Source organism: Macaca fascicularis, chromosome 1 (genome assembly GCF_037993035.2).
Source record: "Macaca fascicularis isolate 582-1 chromosome 1, T2T-MFA8v1.1".
Taxonomy (NCBI): domain Eukaryota; kingdom Metazoa; phylum Chordata; class Mammalia; order Primates; family Cercopithecidae; genus Macaca; species Macaca fascicularis.
The window spans coordinates 64,433,961-64,439,960 of NC_088375.1; positions in this window are offsets into that span (position 1 = coordinate 64,433,961).

A 6,000-nucleotide genomic window follows, 5' to 3' on the forward strand; every position below is an offset into this window, starting at 1 on the left:
GTCGAGAGTTCAAGACCAGCCTGACCAACGTGGAGAAACCCCGTCTCTACTAAAAATACAAAATTAGCCGGGCATGGTGGAGCATGCCTGTAATCCCAGCTACTCGGGAGACTGAGGCAGGAGAATTGCTTGAACCCGGGAGGCAGAGGTTGTGGTGAGCCGAGATTGCACCATTGCACTCCAGCCTGTGCAACAAGAGTGAAAGTCCATCTCAAAAAAAAAAAAAAGAAAGAAAAGAAAAATTCAGCCGGGTGTGGTGGGTGCATGCCTGGGGAGGCTGAGGCAGGAGGATCGCTTGAGCCCAGGAGGTGGAGGTTGCAATGAGCCGAGATCGTGCCACTGCACCCCAGCTTGGGCAACAGAGTGAGACTCCGTACCAAAAAGCAAACAAAAAAACCTTGAGGGCCTTTTGAATATTTTTCTTTATTTTATTTTATTTTATTTTGTTTATTTGGAGACAGGGTCTCGCTCTGTCACCCAGGCTGAAGTGCAGTGGCACAGTCTCAGTTCAATGCAGCCTCGACCTCCGGGTTCAAGCGATCCGTCCACTTTAGCCCCCCGAGTAGCCAGGACTACGGGCGGGCACCACCACACCCGGCTAATTTTTGTATTTTTCGTAGAGACAGGGTCTCACCTTGTTGCCCAGGCTGGTCTCAAACTCCCGAGGTCAAGAGATCTGCCCGCCTCAGCCTCCCAAAGTGCTGGGATTACAGGACAGGTGTGAACCACCAAGTCGGGCCTAAATGTTTTTCTAAAAGGCATTCTATGATTAAGGTCTATTCATTGTACTATAAGCTAGAAGCCTCAGCTAGGATTTTCTGTAAGATTTTTCTCATCCCTGATTTTTAGTTTACATGGGTGGTAATAACAGTAATAGAGAATTCACTGTTGTCCCAGATTTGTCCCAAAGTCACACAGGCAGCGAAGAGAAATTAGGTTTTCCTCAAAGGGACAGCTGTGTTCCCTGGAGACAAGGAGTTAAACACCTGGAATCCTGGCTCTTGGTAAATTAAGTTGCCTATTAAAATTACATTAAGTAATTTAAGTAATAAAAGTAAATTATGTTTTGCATATTAAAACTTCCAAGTGTCCATTCACCAATAAAAAAATCCTAATTGATTCAGTGACAAGGTTGCAAAAAGGAGAATTCCACACTGGCTTTCCAAACATTAGGCCTTCTGCAATGTTTGCCCAGCACCTATAGTGGCCTAGGGACCAGCCCCAATTCCTCCTAAACCTGTGACCCACTAGGCCTTTACTCTGAAGTATCCCAGCCACCAGGCCAATGTCAGAGGAGCCCAGAGGAGGACAGTGCCTACAACAGACCCCTGTACCCTTGACGTCCCATTTGGCCTCTCTTGGGATGTGCAATACATTTGGGGTCTTTTGCAGCACAGCTGCTGAGGAAGCCTCTTTCTTAAGGAACAGAGGAAAGCTATTTAGGAAATACTAAACATTTTAAGCTAGGGGAACTTTTGTATACCAGATGTCCTTGGATAAGAAAACATCAGTTATAACCTAAAAATTAATTAGTGGTGGACAAGTAGGAGCCAAGACCCCAAAGGATTCTGCACCATGGCATCCAGCCTCCTCCTGTGTAGGGCAAGAGCCCCCTTCTCCAGTGGGCACAATCCCACCTTCTCTGCTTACATCACAGACCTGCCTGCTCCCTGCTGGCTGATCCTATTGCAGGGAAAGCGGCCTGAACCTTGACTTCAGCAGGCCCTGATTCCTGAGCTGATTCCATCAGCAGCTCCAGAGCCACCCCACAGGGCTCCCAGACTGTTCCCCACTGGTGGGTCTGAGCTGCCAAGTTGCAGCAAGGCATAGGACAACTATACCAAGAAAGCTGCCATTTACTGAGAAAAAGGATCATTTTCACTAATTTTACCTGACAGCAACTGGCTGTAAATTGGATTCCTTACAAGAGTACCAACTATTTGGAAGCAAGGGTAAGCCAGATGAGAGATTCCCTTTTCCCTAGCCTTCCTTTTTCTTCCCTTCCCAGTGAGTCCTAATGGAGAAAATTAGTTTAATTCATTGAAACTTTACTGGAAGCTTTCTAGTCAGGCTCTGTGATTTTTAAGACAAATTAGACACAAGCACTCTGCCCTCAAGGAGCTCACAAACAAGTGGTATTTATGTTCTCTTAAAGTCTATATGACCACAGGGTACCCAAACTGATAATTCATCCAGGGCTACCTACTATTTACTCCTTCACTAGCCTTCTCTTCCCTTCTACTGAAGCCCACACTCAAATCCCCTGAAAATATGGATCATTGGCATCTATATTTCAAATGTGACCAATGGTTTGAGAATTCTTTGCTGGACCTGGATGGCTTTTCAGATGAACAGGTGTGTTCACAGCCTCAGTAAGAGTCATGTTATCTTCACCCATATACAGATGATTCAGGGATATGGGATTTTTACTTTTTCAAATGTCTCCATGCCCATTGCCTCATGTTACCTTCATACCAGTGCTGTAGGCAGTTATTGTTAACCCCTTTGCCAGGTGAGAAACCTGGAATACAGAGAGGTTAACTAACTTGTCCAGGCTCACACAGTTACCTTGCATGATTTAGTCTGTGGATGATGCTTTCCAACCACTAGGAAAAAATGGATGCAATAAATGATGTCAGGACAAATGCTTATCCATTTAGGAGGGAAAGTGTACCTCATATTTTCATAAAAAGAAATTCCAGATAAAGATCTAAATGTAAAACAAAACAAACAAAAAGTATCACAAAACTAAGCATGCTTTTACTATATAATCCAGCAATCACTCTCCTTGGTATTTATATAAATGAGTTGAAAATGTATATCCACACGAAAACCTACACATAGTCGTTTATAGTAGCTTTATCCAGAATTGACAAGACATGGAAGCAAACAAGATGTTCTTTCGTAGGTGAATGGATAAATAAACTGTGGTACATGCAGATGATGAAATATTCTTTACCACTGAAAAGAAATGAGCTATCAAGCCTTTAAAAGACATGCAGGGCATGCCTGTAATCCCAGCACTTTGGGAGGCCGAGGCGGGCAGATCACGAGGTCAGGAGATCGAGACCATCCTGGCTAACACGGTGAAACCCCGTCTCTACTAAAAATACAAAAAAAATACCCGGGCATGGTGGCAGACGCCTGTAGTCCCGGCTACTCAGGAGGCTGAGGCAGGAGAACGGCGTGAACCCGGGAGGCAGAGCTTGCAATGAGCCAAGATCTCACCACTGCACTCCAGCCTGGGGGACAGAGCAAGACTCTGTCTCAAAAAAAAAAAAAAAAAAAAAAAGACATGCAGGGGCCAGAGTGGCTCACGCCTGTAATCCCAGCACTTCAGGAGGCCAAGGCGGGCAGATCACTTGAGGTCAGGAGTTCGAGACTAGCCTGGTCAACATGGTGAAACCCCATCCTACTAAAAATACAAAAAATAGCTGGGCGTGGTGGTGGGCACCTGTAATCCCAGCACTTTGAGAGGCCAAGACAGGTGGATCACTTGAGGTCAGTAGTTTGAGACCAGCCTGGCCCACACCCTGTTTCTACTAAAAATACAAAAATCAACCAGCTGTGGTGGCAAGTGCCTGTAATCCCAGGTACTTGGGAGGCTGAGGCACGAGAATCGCCTGAACCCAGGAGACAGAGTGAGCCAAGATGGCACCACTGCACTGCAACCTGAGCGACACAGCCAGACTCCATCTCAAAAAAAAAAAAAAAAAAATCTGGAAAATTGCAAAAAGAGTAAATTTTAAGTGTTCTCACCATAAAAAAAGTATGTGAAGTAATGCATATGTTAATTAGTTCAATTTAGCCATTTTACAGTTTACATGTTTCAAAACAATATGTTGTACATGATAAATGTATACAATTTTTATTCATCAAATAAACACATAATATTTTGGCTAGGCATGGTGGCTCGTGCCTAAAATCCCAGCACTTTAGGAGGCTGAGGTAGGAAGATCACTTGAGGCTGGGATTTTAAGACCAGCCCAGTCAACATAGCCAGACCTTGTCTCTACTAAAAATAATTTTTTAAAATTAGTCAGTTGTGGCCGGTAGCAGTGGCTCACACCTATAATCCCAGCACTTTGAGAGGCCAAGGCAGGTAGATCGCCTGAAGTCAGCAGTTTGAGACCAGCCTGGCCAACATGATGAAACTCTGTCTCTATTAAAAATACAAAAATTAGCCAGGTGTAGTGGTGGGCGCCTGTAATCCCAGCTACTTGGGAGGCTGAGGCAGGAGAATTGCTTGAATCTGGGAGGTGGAGGTTGCAGTGAGCCGAGATAGCACCACTGCACTCCAGCCTGGGCAACAGAGTGAGACTCCATCTAAAAAAAAAAAAAAATTTAGTCAATTGCATAGAAACAAGTAGATCCAGAAAAAAAAAAAATTAGTTGAGTTTGGTGATATGTACCTGTACAAGTCCTAGCTACATAGGAGGCAGAGGCAGGCGGCTTGCTTGAGCCTAGGAGTTTGAGGTTGCAGTAACTATGATTGTACCACTGCACTCCAGCCTGAGTGACAGAGCTAGACCCCATTAAAAAAAAAAAAAAAATATATATATATATATATATATATATATATATATATATATGACATGTTAAGAAAATGAAAAGATTAGCTATGGACTGGGTAAAAAGATTTATATCTGTAATATATAAAGATCTGTCAAAACTTAATGATAAGGAAACAACCCAATAAAAATTGGACAAAAGATTTGAACAGGAACTTCACCAAAGAAACTAGTTAAATGACAATTAGGCACATGAAAAGATTCTCAACATAATTAATCATTAGAAAATGCAAATTAAACACAATTAAATACCATACACATTTATTAGAATGGTTAAAACAAAACCAAGGCCAGGTATGGTGGCTCATGCCTATAATCTCAGCACTTTGAGAGGGCAAGATGGACGGATCACTTGAAGTCAGGAGTTTGAGATCAGCCTGGCCAACATGGGAAACCCTGTCTCTACTAAAAATATATTACCAAAAAAAAAAAAAACAGTGCTGGGGGTGGTGGTGGGCACCTGTAATCCCAGCTACTCGGGAGGCTGAGGCAGGAGGATCCCTTGAACCCAGGAGGCGGAGGTTGTAGTGAGCCAAGATTGTGCCATTGCACTCCAGCCTAGGTGACAGCGAGATTCTGTCTCAAAAAAAAAAAAAAAAAAAAATTGACAATAAATATTAAGTTGTGGCAAGGATGTGGAACAACCGGAACTCTTAGGCATTGCTGGTGGGAATGCAAAATGATAAACTTTGGAAAACAGCCAGGTGCCATGGCTCATACCTGTAATCCTAGCATTTTGGGAGGCCAAGGCGAGTGGATCGCTTGAGCCCAGGAGTGGGCAACATGGTGAAACTCTGTCTCTAAAAAACTACCAAAAAATTAGCTGGGGATGGGGTGAGGGGGTGGCTGAGGTGGGAGGATCGCTTGAGCTCAGGAGGCAGAGGTTGTAGTGAGCCAAGATCCCACCACTGCACTCCAACCTGGGTGACACAGTGAGAACTTGTCTCAAAAAAAAAAAAAAAAAAAAAGAGACTGGGCAAGGTGGCTCATGCCTGTAATCCCAACACTTTGGGAGGCCGAGGTGGGCGGATCATGAGGTCAGGAGATTGAGACCATCCTGGCTAACCCAGTGAAACTCCGTCTCTACTAAAAAATAGAAAAAATTAGCCGGGCATGGTGGCGGGCACCTGTAGTCCCAGCTACTCAGGAGGCTGAGGCAGGAGAATGGCGTGAACCCTGGAGCCGGAGCTTGCAGTGAGCCGAACTCGCCCACTGCACTCCAGCCTGGGCGACAGAGCGAGATTCCATCTCAAAAAAAAAAAAAAAAAAAAAAGAGAAAGAAAACTTGTGTTCATACAAATCTGGACATAAATCATACCGAAGCTTTTTCATAATTGCCAAACCCTAGAAACAATTCAAATTTCAAATGTCATATATACAGGACAAAGATCACAACAAAAAAGGGTAGCATCACTGTGCTTTCGGGCTA